Source organism: Gymnoscopelus braueri (genome assembly GCF_963280865.1).
Source record: "Gymnoscopelus braueri genome assembly, chromosome: 8".
Lineage (NCBI taxonomy): Eukaryota > Metazoa > Chordata > Actinopteri > Myctophiformes > Myctophidae > Gymnoscopelus > Gymnoscopelus braueri.
The window spans coordinates 18,230,551-18,251,037 of NC_137609.1; the positions used below are offsets into that span (position 1 = coordinate 18,230,551).

Consider the following 20,487-nt stretch of genomic DNA (forward strand, 5'->3'; position numbering starts at 1 on the left):
TAGGGAAGAGAGCATGGGTCTGGTGGAATGGCTGGGTGTAGGGAAAAGAGCATGGTCTGGTAGAATGGCTGGGTGTAGGGAGGAGAGCACGGTACTGGTAGAATGGCTGGGTGTAGGGAAGAGAGCATGGGTCTGGTGGAATGGCTGGGTGTAGGGAAGAGAGCATGGGTCTGGTGGAATGGCTGGATGTAGGAAAGAGAGCATGGTCTGGTAGAATGGCTGGTTGTAGGCGAAAGAGCATGGTCTGGTGGAATGGCTCGGTGTAGGGAAGAGAGCACAGGTCTGGTAGAATGGCTGGGTGTAGGAGAGAGAGAGCATGGCTCTGGTGGAATGGCTCTGTGTAGGGAAGAGAGCATGGTCTGGTAGAATGGCTAGGTGTAGGGAATAGAGCACAGGTCTGGTAGAATGGCTGGGTGTAGGGAAAAGAGCATGGTCTGGTAGAATGGCTCTGTGTAGGGAAGAGAGCATGGTCTGGTAGAATGGCTAGGTGTAGGGAATAGAGCACAGGTCTGGTAGAATGGCTGGGTGTAGGGAAAAGAGCATGGTCTGGTAGAATGGCTAGGTGTAGGGAATAGAGCACAGGTCTGGTAGAATGGCTGGGTGTAGGGAAAAGAGCATGGTCTGGTAGAATGGCAAGGTGTAGGGAATAGAGCACAGGTCTGGTAGAATGGCTGGGTGTAGGGAAGAGAGAGCATGGGTCTAGTCTAGTGGAATGGCTGGGTGGGTGTAGGGAAGAAAGCACAGGGCTGGTAGAATGGCTGGGTGTAGGGAAAAGAGCGTCCGGTGTGCAGGGGCACCAGAACAAGTTTTGAAGAAATGTCCCTTGCACAATTCTTTAATTTATTTTGACTTTAAGTTCAATTAACCCATTTAGTTGTATTTCATTTTTTAAATGTAATTGCTAATTTAGTTACTGTATTCTTTTTATTTTTGTGAAAAAGTTTAGTTAGAATGTTTATTTGGGATGGGATTTGTCAGGGGTGGTATTAAAAGAAAGTTAAAACTGGCACAGCAGAATAAAAGGTTAGGGTGCAGTCACACCGAACTTTAATTCTGCCAATGCTTTTCAATGGGAACAGAGCGTTTTTTTTTACAGAAATTCGCAAATGGCAACAAATCGCTCCGTTCCCATTGAAAAGCATCGACGTGATTGAGCCTTATTGCTTCACCATGAGAGCGAGTCCTCCTTCACAATAAAATCATCAGTGTCAACTGATGCTCAACTCTGAGAGTGTAAAAATGTAACCGAATGGACCTCTACAGGGTCCATTTGGTTACATTGTACACTAACAATTGGGGGAAAAAATCATTGTGAATTGTACTGTGTAGTGAAAAAATGACCAGATGAGTTCATGAGGACCCCAGCATTAGGAATTGTAATCCATTTTGCTTGATATATTTCATGGCTTAATAAACCCCCCCAGAAATCAATTTAGAGTCTCACGCAGTGAATTCATTTAGGCTGACTTCTTAAAGTACGAGATTGTAATAATGTATGTGGCCTGTTCGTCTTTGAATATTCGCTTTGTCAGTCAATATTTGAAAGAAACAGTTTTCTGTATATGTTTATAGATAGGAGGCATACAGACCACTATAATGCAATAACGAAAAAAATATATATACTATATTTTGTTCCTCAGACCTTCATTGGGCCAAAAGAAAAGGTCTCTCTGAAGGCAGCTCTCCACCATACCGATTTTGGTCCGACTCGGCGTCGGAAAGCGTATGCCACCGAACGTTGTTCCGTCAGGTTCGACCTCTTTCGACCCGACTCAGAGAAACCGAGCATGTTCAGTCCTTGGGCTGACTGGTAGAGCGGTGGGGTAGAGAAGAGGGGGGAGAGAGAGGGGTAAAGGTTTGGTCCGAGCTGGCTTTGGTGTTGCCAGATTCTGTGAGAGAAACAAGCGACCAGTTCTATGAAAACAAGCCCTAAAGAAGCGACCAGTTTCACCACTTGAGCCCTATATCAGCTATCTTCAAAAAGAATCTTGAAAGCCAGCCCAAATAAGCAACTACACTTCAGAAACAAGCCCAAACAAAAGCAACCAGCAACTATGAATATTTACAAGCGACTTTACAGGAAAACAAGCCCAAAGTTGCTTATAATAAGCAGACCTGGCAACACTGGCAGGCCAGCCTGCCAGCTATAACGCATTAGCACAACAATGTGCACATCGACGGACAGTTTGTGCTGAACTATAAATGCCAACTTTTGCCAACAGATTAACAGTCTGTTGCAGTCTGTTGTAGTCTGTTGCAGTCTGTTGCAGTCTGTTGTAGTCTGTTGTAGTCTGTTGCAGTCTGTTGTAGTCTGTTGTAGTCTGAAGTAGTCCGAATTAGTCTGTTTGGTGGAGAGTCACCTTTAGTATCATTGTGCAGGAGCCTCTAAGTTTGTCCAGTCAATATTCTGAAATATGCAGTGATGCGTATTGAGGCTGTGAACATCTTGTGATGTTTTTAAATCGTCAATGAGCAGGATCGCTGGCGGCCATAGTTGAGTGAGTAGAGAGTCTGGGAACTGCAGAATAGTAATTTTCCATAAAAAATACTCCCTATCACTTTCCCATCAATACAGGAAAACCTTTCCTGAATCAGTCCCGAAGAAGCAGTCCATGAGGTTCTAGTGGCTGGAGGAGGGTAAGGGCCTATAGACTGGTATGATGCCTGTCATGATGATGTGTATAGCCTGATTCATACGATCAGCATACACATTTCTACAATGTCACACAACGCTGTACTGTAGATCAGCAATTTATGGCGTGTGTCACCGTCGTTCGAAAACACATGCTTCTCTATGACCTCTTGCACATCTACACCCAAAACTGGCATCTGAAATGTGGCTGCGATGGTGCGTCACTTTTTTTTTTAACGAACCCAGTTCAATTCCTGCATTATTTTCACATGCATTAAAAACTGATTGACATTAGACATTAAACATAGTGAAAATAGCAGATCTACAATGTCAGTAGATCTGCTATTTTCACTATATTTGAAATAGGACTTCATTACTTCATAATTAGTCCCAAGCCCCTTAAGTACAATATTTGTATTTGAAATGCAGCATAGTGAAAGTCGTATCCCCCCCCCCCAAAGAGTTGGGGGGGGGGGGAATACAGTACTCAAGTTAATGTACTTAGTTACTGTCCACCACTGGTTGTTGTGTACGGATGTGGGGCAATTTAGTAGTAAATATCACCAAGCAGCTATTGATTTGATTGGGCATCTGTGTTTCCTCTGTGGAATGTTGGGTTACCACGATGCATGCTCCGTTTTAGATGGCTGTCATACATTTGAAGTTTTCACATTTGACACCGAAATAAGGATTACTGTAGCTATAATATTTTCTGCTATATCTTTAAACATTTATTTTCCTTCGACTGTGGATCAAGATGACCTGCCAAAATGTGTGTTGGCAGCTACAGTTGTATATTATTAATGTCCCAGTGGCTTCATCCACTGTTGATGATGACTTTGCACGGCATTTTATATGGGCCAATTTGACTTTAACATTACATTACACACACATAAAATCAACATTGTCAGTAGAATGCAAGTTCTTCTTGTAGATGGATCAATAGCAGCAGTGATGTGGCAACCTGATAAGTGCTATGAGAGCATTGTACAATCGCTGAATCAATGCAAACAGCTTCTTTGTATGATGGAAATTATTTCATAAATGTGTTTAATTGTAACCTGGGTAGTGAAGGAAAACCTACTGTAAACCTCCACCTATGTGCCAGGGAGCCCATAAAAGATACAAGATTTGTGTTGTTAAAATATTCAATTATTAAATATTATCAATTTCTCTCAAGGTTTTTTGACAATAGCCGATCTACAGTACAAGCTCATGACGCATTGTGAGCTTGTAGATTTGCTATTTTCCAATAGCTGATGAATAGGTGGTTAAGTGATACGTGGTTAAACTGACAGTGATTATATATTAACACATTTTCTGGGGATCCCCTGGAAACCCCTCAAGGACCCTTTGGGGGTCCCCGGACCCAACTTTGAGAACCACTGGTTTACAGCACGTGTCTCTTACAGTATGTCTCTTGTGTTGCAGTGTTTATATTCCCCTTGCCATGACATATTTGTAGCTGGATCATTAACATGTGCTGTATCTAAACAGTCATCAGTCAGCTACTGTACAGCGTGGGTTTTAGATTACAGCCTATGCTATCTGTCACTGAATCACAAGCTATCTGCTTGTGGCTGATGCATTAAAGGTTTAATTTGTGACCCAAAAAAGCTTGTTTAGGTGTTATACAGGAGCAGGCTCGGCTCCAGGATGAAATGACTGAGGGGGCAGATGGAAAATGGCGAGGGGACACATACTTTTTGCCAGACCCAGGGGTTCGGGCCTACATGAGGCTTTGTCGGTCCCCCTCTCCAAACGTTTTCGTCCATACATGGGCATAAAAGAGGGGGGCCTACATGAGGCTTTGTCGGTCCCCCTCTCCAAATGTTTTCGTCCATACGTGGGCATAAAAGAGGTCTGTCTTCTGTCCTCTTTTTGATTGGCCAAGCTTAGCGTGACGTAGTGCTCTGATCTTTCAACCACTAGGGGTCTGGCAGTACCAGGTCTCCTGGTTCCCTTGTTTATATAGTAAAACAATATGTACGTAAAACTTGGGGGGGCAGAATTTGCAATTGAGGGTGCGAGGCCCCCTCTGGCACCCCCGCAGCACCGGGCCTGTACAGGAGTCTGATACAGTAATGAAGTCTGGAGGTGATGAAGGCATGGATGAGAGTCTCTGCAGCAGTATGTGACAGTTTGGATCGGAGGTGGGCAATGATTCAGAGGTGAAAAGGGCCTGTTTTATTTATCTGGTTGACATGGGGCAGGAAAGAGGGGATGGTGTCAAAGATGAGGTTACTGACCTGGTTTTGGGAGGCTGTCGATTTCGGCTGTCAATGTTGAGGGAAAGATTCTGTATGGAGCAGGTGAGGGAATCTGGACTGATGATAAGTACTGCAGATTTATTTCAGTTGAGTTTTAGAAAGTTTGTTTTCATAAATCTTTTTGTCTGGCAGGTGATGAAGGTGAAGCAGGTGGTAGCAGTGATGGTTTTGGATGGGAGGTAGAGTTGCATGTTGTCAGCGTAGCAGTGGAACCCGAGGCCATGGTAGCGGAGGATCTGTCCAAGAGGGTGGTTAAGCTTGGAATAAGCATAGAGCAGCGGCTATTTGAACATTCAATATTTTTTGTTATTAAACTATTTGAACAATACATATGATATGTGTGTGCATTCTCAATGAGAATTCAGACATTTCACCTGATCAGCACTCGTACTGATACTGGTACTGCATAACAGCACAGCCTGCAAGATCTGAAGAGCACCAGCAAGTAAAAAAAGCAAACGATACCTGGCAAGATGCCCACATCCCCGGTTATTGTGTTTGAAGAAAACACAGACAGAGTAAGCATAATTTAATGGTTCTAAGGACAAAGGATTACATTTGCTCCGGGCTTATTTTCCAAGAAAAGCAGTTTTTAGATGAAAAGCCATCAGTTGAAGTCTCCCCAGGGGTTTGAAGTCTCTGTGCATTTCACCCAGCTGTGGGATGAAATCCCAGTTCCTCCTTTGATGCTGCCTTCCACAGTTACACATGCATGTCAACTTCTGTGTGTGGGCAAACGCTCACAATTACTGTATGGTAGGACAAGTACCAGCGCTTCGCAGCAAGGATACAGTATTATATATATATATATATGGCATATGTGTGTGTGTGTGTGTGTGTGTGTGTGTGTGTGTGTGTGTGTGTGTGTGCGTGTGCGTGCGTGCGTGTGCGTGTCTGTGTAATCGTTTCCCATCTTCCTAATTAATTAATCTTGACCTCCGCCATCACTCGGTCCCTGCTTATTAAATGGTGCTGTAATTGAGTGCTGTAATCTTAGTTACAGTTGTCTCTTCCTACTGTATATCACTCATGAACTGATGGTGCAGCACAAGATATCCTGCATTACACTTCCATCTAGTGGTTGTGTTCTGATAACACTGCAGTGTCCAAGATCAGTGTTTCTCAAACTTGTTCATGTCAAGGACCCCCAAATTAATAGGTATTTGGCCCGCGAACCCCCATCTGAAAATATTTTGTTTCTATCATAGAAAATGTGTACTGTTAAAATGTTCCAAAGATATTCAAAATGTTCAAGAATTTTAAGACTTTTAGGAAATAGCCGATCTATAAGCTCACAACGTGTCGCGATCAGCTATTTTCAAATAGCCGATATAGAGGTTAAACAGATTTTGATGCTATATTAACTGATTTGTCTGGGGACCCCCTGGAACCCCCTCAAGGGCCCCACTTTGAGAACCACTGTCATAGATAATGCTGTTATTTCACAATTTGCAGGCAGTTGTGTTGTGAGTGTACTTGCTAAAGGTCATGCAAGAGTTACTGCTCCATGGCTCCTATCAGATGAAGCAGCAGCGTGAGGGACAGAAAGGGAAGCGCGAGAGGGAGAAGGTTATGAACGTTTTAATCTGTGTTGCTAAGTATATACACATCTGTAGGTTTTAAATTAAATGTAGACTTAAATGTAGAACAGTAAATGTTAACCACATTTTTTTTAATGTAAAGAAATAAAATAAAATATAAATACGCAATACCATTGTTCAGCTAAGTATGAAATAGGGCTTAATTGGTTAAATGTCTACATTTAAATGTATGGGTAAACAAAATAAATTAATAAATACATAAAGAACAGCCAAGAAACCTCACCGTGTATCCATACAAATGGATTAGTGTGTTTATACCTTTACCACAGTTAATTCACCCTGCATTCTATCCGCTGGGGCTTTCTCTCTCTAAATACTGAGTTGTTACCAAAAGGCAAGCTTTGTGACACCGCAGGTCCCACCCGCAACTTTGTGAATGGCCATTTAAGAACTTATAACACCTCAGACACCCACACGTACAGTATACATGTGGAGCTGGGAGATGACTGGACAGATCAGCCTACTGTGGTTTTGTCATTTTCGCCTAGAATGCGCACATCCGTACTTCTCCTGCTCTCAACACTTACCTGCTGGTGTACCCTGCCAGGTATATGGGTTGTGTAAGCTGTATTCAGCCCCCCCCCCCATGTCCTGTCAGAGAGTGGGTGGGTGGGATAAACTGGTGTCTACTAAGAGAGGGAGCTAAATATAATGTTGTATATTCGTTGCTGTCGGGTGGAAGCTTCATATGTCCAAAACTGTTACTTTTCGGAATTCAAATAAAAATATTGCAGCTCTATTAGCTCAAAACGTGCCTTAAGCTTTTAGATCGGCTATTTTTGCTACTCTTGTGTGAAACTGTAGTATGACGAAGCAGGGCATTAAAGCGGCACTATGTAACTTTTTACTAATGAATACAATTTTATTTTGTCCAATCTGTATGGTAGAGTATGTTAATACAATATAACTCATACAATTAGGGTGGTTGTATTTTGGCTCCCTGCTCTTCTATTGAGACATTTAGATTGTGTCAAAGGTCATGTCTCACGAGACACAGGATCTGACACGAATTTTGACCTGATGGTCGAGATTCAATTTATCCCCCAGGCTCAATGGTAAGAAATGCAGCACTCACTTGCGCAGGAAACCGGGTTCAAATCCGGGGTAAAAGGGGAAAGTTATGTAGTGCAGCTTTAATTTACGGAAAAAAAACATAAATAGTAAATATGGAGATAAGAGGTTTCTGAAAGACAGCGACGACATAAGACTCATAAACTACAAGGTCCTGTAATGAGAGATAAAAGCTCAGGGGTATCCTGTCAACACGGGGAAGGACAAAGGAAGGCAGTGTGAAGGAAACTATTACCGCTTAAAACTGAACAAGGGCGATACAGCAGAGAGAATAGGAATTTAACAGTATTCTAGACAACCCTGCATTAATTCTAGTGATCACACACCTTTATTATGCCAAATTAAGCATTACTGTACCTCCGCTGAAGCAACTCCACATGGTATTGTTAGCCCTTCAGCAACCAAAGCCAAGCATGGGAGAGGAACCAAATGGGCTTTGTCATCATGGCTCAAATCACTTCTTTCAAGCCATGAGAGCAGGAAATTATCCCTGTCAATCCGGGAATGCATCTCTGTCATTTTAGATTTATTTGGCTACTCAAAAATAGCAGATATAGTGTGTATATAAGCTCATGTGACCGAGTGCCACGCTATGAGCTTGTAGATCTGCTTTTTTTTTTTTATCGTAAATCTTAATATATGTTCTACAAATGTCTTCTAAATCCTAATCCTATGTTGCTATATCAGTGGTTCTCGAAGACCCCCAAAATGTACACTTATTTGGTCGCCGACCCCCCATCTCAAAATATTGTGTTATAGGGATCCCTAGAAGCAAAGATTTGAGTCAAAAATATTCCTTTACAAATATATATATATATTCAAATATTTGCACAAATGTTCAAGATTTTTCAAAAATAGCAGATATAAAAGTTCATCTGCTATTTTTTTATTGCCAAAGTATAAAATATGGATAAAGTTTTTACACAGATGCGTTTCCGGTTTGAATGGGTTAAGACCAACAGGAAAATGATGTTACATTGTTTGGCTGATAGTGGACTGGACAGGTTTTGAAAATTATCACATTATGTTAATACACTTAAGCAATTAAATCATATCAGTCCAATGTGAGTGTGGTGTCCATGTCAAGTAAACATAAACCAAATCAAATCAAATAAGTTGGTCTCCCCTACTGGCCATGCATAATTTTGATGCCCTGTTCTAAAGTTGTTGTTGCTCTGATCAATTTAGATTTCATACCATTCGCCGTGGGCGCTTGACAAAAGTAAATGTTGAGTAAAATAGGTGGCATATCCCTTTCCAAATGGCCAAATACTGTTACATCAGGAAAAACTAGGGCCAGTTGGGGGCACTCTTGTGAGACTGTGGCAGACATGCTGAAACACTGCCAGGAGTATGTATTCCACATTTAACACTTAACACTCAGTTCGGACTATTTATTTACCACTTTATGTGATGCAACATTTGTATTATTATTTTATATCCTGGTTATGAGCTCATGCCTCCGCAATGACAGAGTGTTTATAGGGGAATTAGAATGCAAGGAGGTCACAGGGAAGGGAGTAAGGAAGGGTGGGTGGACATGGGGGTGGGGGGGAGCGGGGGCTTGAGGGAGACATGGAAAGCGAGAGAGAGAGTGGGAGAGGGGGAGAGAGAGAGAGAATCAGTAGGCACTGCTCACAGAATCAGACCGAGAGCGAGAGAGTATTATGGTAAAGAGTCAGCGTGAGGGTCTGTCTGTGTGAAACCTCTCTCTCTCACTCACTCTCTTGCTCTCTTTCCGTCTGATGCGTGCACACTTTCTGTAGTTATTTCGTTCTTCTTCGTAGCAAATCCCTTTCTGTCTCTGTCTCTCGCTCTGCTTCCGTCCTCCGTGAGCTCTGTGCTACCTACCGTACAGTCCATTTTGGACAGGAATGTCTCCCATAGTGAAAAGCCCGGAGTGCACTCCAGTGCTGTGCCACTGCAAAGTTGCCTGCACTAACAACACTTTGTCGTTGATGTTTGGATGCAAGGTAGGCTGCCTCCCTCCTGGTGACATCTCTCTCTCTCTCTCTCTCTCTCTCTCTCTCTCTCTGTTGTGGATGTTGAGTATAAGAGGATAAGATTATTTGTTCTGTGTTTGGTTTGGACGTGTACAGTACACTGTAAAATCCCAAGTGTTAATGTAACTCAGAGAGTGTCCAAATGTAACCAAATGGACCTGTAGGCGTCCATGTGGTTACATTTGAACACTCTGACTTACAAATTGATTTGACTGTGTAGTTGTGCATAATGTGTTATTTTTAGTGTGTGTTTGATCGTATTTGATTGTCCGCCTAGGTAGGATTATAAACTTGTGTACTTCTGTAATCCGGCCAGTGCAGACTAAGATTATTTCAATTTCCTCTCATATTCACTTTCCCCTCAGTGATTCCCCATGCTGTGTTTTCAGCTTGCATTCCATAAAGCGGTATCAGTGATAACGGGTGCTTAATGAGGCTAGATCTCAGGCATATGCATGGCGCGTGTAATGTTTCCGCATCCTTGTTACTGTCGTTCTTCATTAATTGCGTGAAAAGGTCAACATTTGGTCCTCACCCCCTCCTGCACTTCTCTTTCTCTCTTTGAGCTGCGGGTCACATGTGCCATCCTCGTTCTCCTCTGTCACACACAGCGCTCCGCTTGACTTGTTTGGTTGTGGCTCCCTTCAATCTCCTCCTCTTGGCTTCAGGACAGAACCCATGTGTTTACCCTGTCAGCTGGGATGGTCAAAGTTAAACCTGGGATTTGGGTCAAACAGAAATGGAATCTTGCCCGCACAAGAACAAAACAACATTAATTTGATCTTCCCTTTTCTACATTTTGCTGATTAGTGTGTTGTTTGCTATCAGCCCATGTGGAAAAAGGGAAGTAATCTTGGATTGTGTGACTAAACCTGCAGTGCCCCCAAATGAAGCAGTCGCAGTACTGTATGTGCAAAGGAATGATTATTTTTTAGTGTAACAAGCAAGGCTCTTTTACAGGATCAAAATGATTATTTTTAAGGGATTAATTGTGTTTGTTGTTTGAATCTAGGTTATGTTTGCATTGGAATGCATTCTGTGGGCTTGAGGCAAAGCTTAGAAAGTCAATTTTCTTGATTTTGTTACGGTCTATTCATGCTACAGTTTGTAGACATCAATAACAAGGTACAGTGACTATTGTCCTCAGTGATCCGTGTTTATGCTGAATCTGAGAGTTTCACAAAAATAGTGGCAGAAAAAACACTGCTTTGACCGTTGCTTGTTCAATTTCAGCTTACTTTGTTGCTTAAAAGAAAAAACATAGTTTAATTCAACAAAAATACACGAGAGGGAGTGCTATACCATGAAATATTGGCACTGACGTACTGCAGACACAGAGACGAGGCCGTAGGCCGAGTGCCATAGATCAGCACCAGTGCCAAGAAGATATCATGGTATAGCACGACCATGAGTGTCTTGCGATTATATCACAGTCTCATCAATAATATTCATGACTAGAAAGCGAAAAATGGCAAGAAACAAAGTAAATGTGTTCGGAGTGCTGTATCATGAGATATTGGCACTCATTATAGACTGCCCCTCTAAATAAAAAATGAAACTAGAAAGGTGTGCCCCTCGGAGCGCAGATACCCACCAGGGTGTGTTGCTTACCCAGGTCTGTGTCAGTCATGGGGTTCAGCCATCTAGCATGTGTAGCGGCTCCTATGGGTTTAAGTGTAATTGCTTTTGGCTCTGCGTTGTTTAGAAGCCCCTAAATGTGTGATTCAGATTTGGAGTAGACGGGACACTGCGTTCATGATTGAACAAGTTGATTGTTTGTCTTACGGTTCAAGAGTTATAGGGCAAGATGTGAAGCGGCCTGGTATAGCGTCACCATGAGGCCAGTTTGAAACATTTGGGGCGGAGGTCCTTCCTGGGCCTGCTGGGAGTGTGCGTGCAAAGTTTCATGCCGATTGGTCCAGTGGTGCCGAGATTAGCTGCTCACAGATGGACGGACAGACGGACTGACAAACTCAAGGGAGTGAAAACATAATCCTTTGACTTTGACCGTTTCGGGGTTAACTAACTGTGATATAATATTGCTATATTGAATATGCATGCATTCTCCAATAACTCCACAACCATTACAGTAACTCCCACTTACATTAAGTTATAGTTATAGTACTCTATTCCAGACTGTATATTATGGACTGGACTAGAAATGATTTGAAACAATTTGCCATTGAAGAAAACTAAAACAGTCGTATCTTCTTAAGCAGTGATGCAACCTCATTCTAACTACAACACACAACTGAGAGTATATATTATATAGTATAGTGTATCAATCTCACCAGCTATAAAATTCACGTTGCACTTTATTGTCTTACTCAGTCAGCAAAATTAAAAATGTCTACTGATTCCCCGAAGGCAGGAATGGGGAAAGCAATCAATGATGGAAAATGTCAATGAAGATTATCCTCTCTGGTCTGTACATAAAGTAGTTGTGTCAACGATGCCGTTTCATCAAGTTGTCAGCTGAGGTCATTCAGAACTGGATTTTGTTCCCATTCCTAATCTTTTCTGTCAACAGGGTATTATGGTGTTTTGCCAGAAAGGGACAAAACCTAATGTTAAGAGGATTTCCAAATCATTAGAGAAAGAGCTTTTTCCCCTACCCCACCTACATTTAAAGTACAGTTAAGTGTACCTATTCCTCAGCATAATTACTTTTAGAAAAATCTGATACTTTTCAGAATGTCGAGATCAAACATCTAGATCAAATAAAATAAACAAACTCAGCTGTTTCTGTCAAGTGACAGCCCTACACAGGTCGGTCAAAGATTGCAAGCAATATTTTCAAAGTTCAAAGTTCAAGTCAGTGTGCAGGGTCGCTGGGTTATTACAGTGACCTAGGATTTCAAAAATATCTTTATTCTAAAACCACAAGTCCACAATAATTCACTACAAATAAAAATGACAGTATATGACAGTTGTAATGTGTATGCTACGCTGCAAATGCAAAAGAAAAAGGCAGAGTGATGCTCTCTCTCTTTTCCTATAGCTCAGCTGTCCGTACGTGTTTTCAAATGAAATATTAAATATGTGGGGTTTCTGTTGTACGACATGGTCATTCCTCGACGTACAAATAAGGCTTAACTGTCTGTAGGAATCAGGGCTATGGCAGAGAGGGGGTCGTGAGAAGCACTGTAGGTATGTAAAGCCACAGAAAAAGGGGGTCAGTGCACGCAACTGGCAGGAGATTCCACGATAATTCAGCTGAGCCCTTTGAATCTGCCCTTGGCCATGCCAGTGCACGTTTTCATCTCATCATGTTTCTCTGCTGGCTTGGAAATCCAGGGGACTGCACGGGACATACGAGAAGAGCAAGAGGAATCCTCTCTCTCTCAGTGTGTGGCACGTGAGATGGTTAGTCCTGGAACACAGCTCATCAGGGCCAGCCCTATAGCTATACGGCATCTTATGAATCCTCAAGTTGCATGTACTGTATGCTGCTTAGTAAATCCAGTTGGACCCGCCGAAAGGAAAGGAATATTAGAATCCCTGTATACTTGGTAGTACGAGAAAGAGCAAAAATAGGGACGCCAGGGTTTATGTGGTCAGTGTGGTTAAAGACTTTTTATTTGTGACTCAGTAATTGAGATGAATCCCTAATTTACTGTACCTTTTGAAGGGATGCCTGTATTTGAACAATGTCTCCCTTCAGCTTTTATCTTAATCCATTAAAACCGGGAACGCGTCATTTTCACGTGTCACGTGTCATTTTAAGATTTCTTTGGCTATTCAAAAATAGCAGATATACAAGCTCATAGCACGGCACCGAGTGCTGCGCTATGAGCTTGTAGATCTGATTTTTTTTTTATATTGTGGAAAATCTTTGCAAATCTTTGAATATATATATATTTTTAAAGCAAACATTTTTTACTCCGATTTGTGCTTCTGTGGGGGTCCCTGGAACAACATATTTTGAGATAGGAGTCTGCGGCCAAATACATATCATTTTGGGGGTCCTTGACATGGAAAAGTTGGAGCACCACTGATAAAGCAACATACTGTTAGTATTTAGAAAACATTTTTAGATATATATTTGGCCGCGGACCCCCATCTCAAAATATATATTTTTCCAGGGACCCCCAGAAGCAAATATTTGAGTTACAAATGTTCGCTTTGAAAATATATTCAAAGATTTTCAAAAATTGTCAAGATTTTTCAAAAATAGCAGAGCTACAAGTTCATAGCACGGCACTCGGTGCCACACTATGAGCTTGTATATCTGCTATTTTTTTTATAGCCAAAGAAATTTAAAATGACACAGATGCGTTCCCGGATTGAACGGGTCAAAGCTGAATTGTACAACATTTCAAAATAGCCTTGATGGTACAGTAGTAGCTAAGTTTGTCTCACTTTGGCTGCAGTAGACTGGTGGGTGTGAGTGAAGGTTTTCGCTAGAGAAGGATGGGGGGCCATGGAAAGGTGCCACAACGAAGGGGGAGCTGGATTGTTTTGAAACAGAGCAGCTTGTTATCATCATTCCCTTTGTTCATCATGAATGTCATTATCAAGACAGTCTTGCATTTGCTTTCTATGCAAAAAAAATTACTTTCTATGAAGCCCTTGGGCCCTATATTACAAGGATCAGTGTATTATAATTATCATACTGTAGTTGTAATACATTATAATAATTTTATAATGCATTATAATTGTTATAATGCATTATAATGTGTTTATAAGTCACTATAAGTGGTCATTATTATCAGTCAAGATTATTATCATAAAGCATAGTACTTATTAGTGCTTATAACTGTAATTATATAGTATTATTAAGGAGGTTATATTGCATCATAAGCAGGTTTATAATGCATTATGGATATGGGCTTCATAGAAAGTAACAAGCATTTTTATCACACTTCATCCTCAGAGGCCCTTCTCTTCTTTTCTCTTCTCTTCTCTTCTCTTCTCTTCTCTTCTCTTCTCTTCTCTTCTCTTCTCTTCTCTTCTCTTCTCTTCTCTTCTCTTCTCTTCTCTTCTCTTCTCTTCTTACTGTTTCTGTGATTCTCTCTCTCTCTCCCTCCCTCCATCCTTCTCTCTGTCCCCACAGCACTAGTCACTCATGGTTAAAGTATACGTCAGTTGTCTAAATCGTGCTCCATTAAGCTCACGTGGTCCTCATTTCCATGACTGCAGTTCCACCACTTTACACAACAAAAGTATAATGCTAGCTGGGGGGCACTAAGCTTGCAGATCTGATGGTCGCTTATTTATGGTTATGGGTTAGAGCAGTGGTTCTCAAATATTTTCATGTCAAGGACCCCCAAATTGATATGCATTTAACGGCAGACCCCCATTTGAAAAGATTGTGTGGCAGGGACCCCATCATGATTTGTCATAGTGTTCTGAAAATAGCCGATCTACAAGCTAAAAGAAATAAATAAAACACAAGCTTAAGTCTTTAAACCTAAATTTGGTTCCTACTTTTGCTGGGAACCTCTAGAGCCCCTCTAGACCCTCTTTGACAACCAGTGGGTTAGAGCTCTACAGAAAGTGCCAGATCTACAAGCTCACAACGCACGCTGTGAGCTTGTAGATCTGCTATTTTCATTGCGTGACACTGGTGCACAACTAAGTATAGATCAGGCTTTACACTGACACACTATAGATAAATGATTTCTTAGCACTCCCATGGCTGCCTGTGCTGTCTGGCTTAGACCAGTGATGTGTAAAACCTGTGGTACCCAACCAACAGAGCCCCTTAACCCTTTAAGGCATGAGGCCCATTCTACAAAATGTCTTCTAAATCCTGACAGTTTTCTGAAAAACGTATGTTGCTATATCAGTGGTTCTCAAACTTTTTCATGTCAAGGACCCCCAAAATTATGTATTTGGCCACCATCTGAAAATATTTAGTCCCAGGGATCCCCCTAGAAGCAAAGATTTGAGTTAGAAATGTTAAAAGTAAATATATTCAAAGATTTGCAATTTGCACTCAGTGCCGCGCTATGAGTTTGTATATCTGCTATTTTTGAATAGTCAACCATTTTATACCAAAGTCTAAAATAATGGTTTAAGTGGTTACACAGATGCGTTCCCAGTCTTAATGGGTTAAATATAATTCAGGTGGTTGACCTTCTCTCTGTTACACTGCATATTTTCCTGTTATTTTTCCCAACGATACTCACTCTGGATTTAGTGTGACCTCTACAAACATCACAGACTTACATTTCCCGCTGTGGGATATCCTCTGCATCTTATGATTTCACATCAAATAAAGTCACAGAGGGATCGTGATGCCACATGCTACGGACGGGTTTTTAGAGGGTTTTGAAAAAATAAACCATTGGACCATGTGGGAACATCAATCTATGGCAACAGAAGGGCTCAAAATGAAACGTTTTCTCTGTTCACCCAGAGCCGTCACAAAATATAAAAACTGCTTTTGAAGCCTTACATGCTAGATGCCTAGGTGTTAAATGAATATGAGTTTCTACTGTATGCCGTTGCTTCATACATGCATCACATTACAGTTTATCGAGTGGTCACATTGCTCTAAAAGATTTTTCTTCACTGCTGTAAAACGGTTATGTAAGCATAGCTGATTGTACCTTGGGCTATTGTACTTGTTTTATATTGTAGGTCACTGGGCTTCTTTCAGGCGCAATGTCAAATGAACTTTGATTGGTCCGAGATATGGCCTTTATCTCTGAGATTCCCATTATACTGTATGTACTAACGTAACAGTCTAAAGTCATAGGTCAGGTGTTGCCTATATATTGTCCACACTTTGGACCACATTAATCCCTGTGTTGACTGACTAGTAATTGTACATCCTCCTGATACATGAATTCTGTAGCCTGAATTTAAAGGAATAACGGATTAGATGCCTTGTCTACACCGTCAACATGAAAGACCACATCTGTGTTTGTGTAATGGCCAAACTGGCCTTAAGCAGGCAGTATTGCTTCTAGCCTCCTTCGTGTTGTACTCTCTTGAGATGGAGATTGTTTGTTTGTTTGTTTGTTCGTGTGTGTGTGTTTGTGTGTGTGTGTGTGTGTGTGTGTGTGTGTGTGTGTGTGTGTGTGTGTGTGTGTGTGTGTGTGTGTGTGTGTGTGTGTGTGTGTGTGTGTGTTTGAGAGAGAGCGTGCGTGAGTGCATGCATGTGTTTTTCTCTTCAGTGCTCCCTAGTTATTTATTCAACACTGTTATGAAATGCATTTCAAGCTGGCAAACCTCATAATTTTGTTTAAGATTCTCGTTTAAGATTCTTGCCCAAAATAGGGACACCGGGTTGAAAGTGGTTAATTACAAGCACTTTGGAAGAACACTCATGTTAACTCTCATATGTCAAACAGGAACAATAGTGCTCCTCCTGTATCCACTGAAGTTTGCTGAATAATCCTCTCGGCCGACTCTTGCTAATTACAGAGTACACTGAGACACAGCATCAGTGAAACTCGCCTACCTAAGCTGTAATATCCCTCCAAAAATAGCAGGCACATAAAGAAAATGGAGCATACGCGCACATAAACCTGAGCACGTGTGCACACACCTGCTCCGAGACTCCCCCAATCCATCTCTATCCCCAAACTGGGTCTGCTCGCTTTGCTTTCCTCCATTCATATGGAGGCTGAAAATGAATGGAGGGAGGTGAATGAAGCATCGCCTCAAAGTGTGACATTATTTTTTACATACAGTACCATGTTTGGGCAATTACTGTTTTATGCTGTGTTTGATGTTGATATCTCGTACACACACGGCACGCGCACATGCACGCGGGCTGTTGGATTCAAGTTGTCGCTGATGCTTCTGTAACTTCTTCTAGGCAGGCCCTTATAACCCATTTAACCTCCAGGACAAGGTGGTCCAATTTGTCTCACCTCTACCCTTTGACCTGCCCAGCATGTGTGACCCTGCCAGGTGCTTGTGCACCCGCTGACAGGCAGTGGTGGAAGAAGTACTCAGTTATTTTACTTAAGTAAAAGTAGCAATACCACAATATAAAAATACTCTGTTACAAGTAAAAGGCCTGTGTTCAGAATGTTACTTGAGTAAAAGTACAAAAGTCTTGGCAACAAAATATACTTAAAGCACCAAAAGTAAAAGTACTAAGATGTTTGAAAATAATATCTACAAGCTCACAACGCGTCGTGTTGTGAGCTTGTACTTGAGTAAATATACTTAGTTACTTTCCACCACTGCTGACAGGCATTATCACCTAGTATTCATTGTTGCGCAAGGTTGTCCAACCGAGGCATTGCTCTTCCCTGCATAATAATTTAATACATCAGCACTGGCTCCTTTTAGCCAGTATAATATCGGAATGGACCCTTCACTAAACCCCACCCCAAAAGCGATTGTCCAATGCCAGCTTAGCAACCGTTGTTAGCCTGGCATTGGTCTGGCAAGCTTTCGTCACCTGCCATAGCTGTCAATGTTATTTCGCCCGCACACACACAATCATTTGCAACATAATAGCAAGAATAGGAATACCACGATAACGCAATGGTGACTATGACCAGAAACAGATTCCACGTACCCTAAATCGTTGGAGGGTTCTTTTCCCAAGCTGAAATCTGCACTTAAACTGCAAGGCTGCATGGCTGTGTTGTTGAACACATACACAGCTTAACGTCGGGAAAGTTACACGACTCTCGCCCAGGTGGTGTCAATAATACTAATCACCGTAATCGTAACAAAATTCAGAATCACAGCGCTGCCTGTTTCAGATTCTGCACATTAAAGTATATTCATTCATTTGTTCGTCTATTTATTAACTGCTACTGTAGTCTTACCCGGCGGTACATGAAAACTCCTGTTACAGTCATGGATCAACTTCAACCTGGTGTTTGCACTTTCTCCATTTACGGTCCATACATCTATATAAACGTTCAGATTTCAAATATAAATTGCTTATTCTATGGCCACGGATGTTAAAATCATGCTCGGGACTCTCAAAAGTACCTGTATATTCTGTATTGTTCAATAAAAAGCATTTTAATCCGATCAGTGGCCATTTTCTCATAGAGTTATAATGTATCAGAGTGCAATACACCTACCAACCGATAGGGTCCCGCAGTTGAAAGCATATGGAGAAAATGGCCACCGATCAGAATAAAATGCTTTTTATTGAACAATACGGATGATACGGGTACTTCTGAGAGCCCGTACATAAATGTAACATCCGTGGCCATGGGATAAGCACTTTATATTTGAAATATGAACGTTTATGTGGATGTACGGGCCGTAAATGGAGAAAGTGCAAACACAAGTTGAAGTTCATCCATGACGGTTGTGACAGTCGACCGTCGTGTATCCATGGATATTACTCCCTCTAATCGTGTTTTTAGTTTATTGAAATAATGTCATGCACATTTGTCCAGTGCATAGCCTACTGCAGGCCTTGCTGACTAGATTTAGAAGAGATTTTGAAGCTCTTGCGAAAATTATCGATTATTTTTAAGGGGAAAAGCTGTCATTTAACATGCAAGTCAATGGGTGAGAATCAGAGCTTGCCAGGCGCTGCCAGGCCTGGGTGTGACTAACTTCGCACCACCAGTCACAGAGTGGAGTGGGAGGGGCTTAGCGAAGGGTCCATTGTATCATTTGAAAAAAGTCTTGTGGTCCAGGTTCAGATTAGGAACGCAGTGCACCTCAATGATTAGCAGTAACCTGTGCTCATATTCAGTACTATTCTGTCCTGTGTGGGAACACATGGTGATTAACTTCTACATGCTCTAGTACAGCGGTAGTACATTAAGCTGCTTTTCGACTGGTAGCCTGGTAAGAGGGCGGAAATTTTATAATTATGCAAATTACTTTCCGACAAGAATGTCAGAAAGTAATTACATTTTTAGCTTCAGTAATCTGGATTTTATTTTATTTTTTCTTCCAAAACAAATGATAGAATAAATGTAGATGAACATGTTTGTTAAAGTCAGAACCCTCTCAGTTGCCAAGCAAGTTTTCACATAGAAAGCCTGTATTGTTTTGTTGCTCCAGTGCCCATACTAGACATAACAGCAATGTAAAAGTATAAAGATTGAGCACATGGAGATACAGCACATTCACATTCAATTAGACAGAGTCTTTGTCCAAATTAGTGAAGTCCAGTGAAATGCTCCCTGATGTTCACTGCGGTAAAGTTATTCTTAAAGAAAAGAAAGAGCTTCTCATTCAGATCAGTTGAATTTACATTTAGTGTAAAGTCTGGACCTGTAGTGTTTCTTTAGAAATGGTTTATGTGAAATAAACTAAACTGATCACGCAGACATTATCTTGACACCTCCCTACATCTACTGGCATTATAGGAGTTCACGCATGAGACCACATCGCAGGCAAAATTGTAGAATGTATTCCTATTTTTAGCTGCTCCAGTAGCTTATATATCATTAGCCCAGAGCTGTGCTGAGCTGCCGCTGTTTACAATGCTGCCTCAAGGCCTTATCAAAAATAACTGTAATCACTGGGGCGTTGCAATTGAGTTGCATCTCACTCATGCAGATATACACACTCTTTGCTCGGGGTTCTCATCAGCTCTGTGTGTAACTCTTTGAGAACTGTGACTGTCATCATATCTCTCATATTAGCCAGTCACTTATTTTCAGTGTGAAGAAATTAAATATCACATACGGATGCCACAAAGACATGCTTTTTTCTTAGGGTGATTGTTGCGGACTCTTCAGTTTGATCGTATGTTGTGTCAATACCACGTCATAGCCTCACTTGTTAACAATTATTTGCTTCATGCTCTGTGATTTCACTGGGCGATGGGATTAGTGAATGAGTCGTTGCTTTTACAATTGTGTGTGTGCGACTGTGCGTGCGTGCGTGCGTGCGTGCGTGCGTGCGTGCGTGCGTGCGTGCGTGCGTGCGTGCGTGCGTGCGTGCGTGCGTGCGTGCGTATGTGTGTGTACGTGCGTCCACATGTTAAAGTTTGAAATCCCGTTGTATCCACTGTA

The 20,487-nt window shown here is 41.6% G+C and overlaps 1 protein-coding gene across 7 annotated transcripts in view; it reads left to right on the forward strand.

Annotated features, from left to right (window-relative positions):
• The window catches only part of dlg2 (discs, large homolog 2), a 204,717-nt gene that overhangs the window by 83,537 nt on the left and 100,693 nt on the right, over nt 1-20,487 (forward strand). The gene's annotated exons all lie outside the window — the stretch shown is intronic.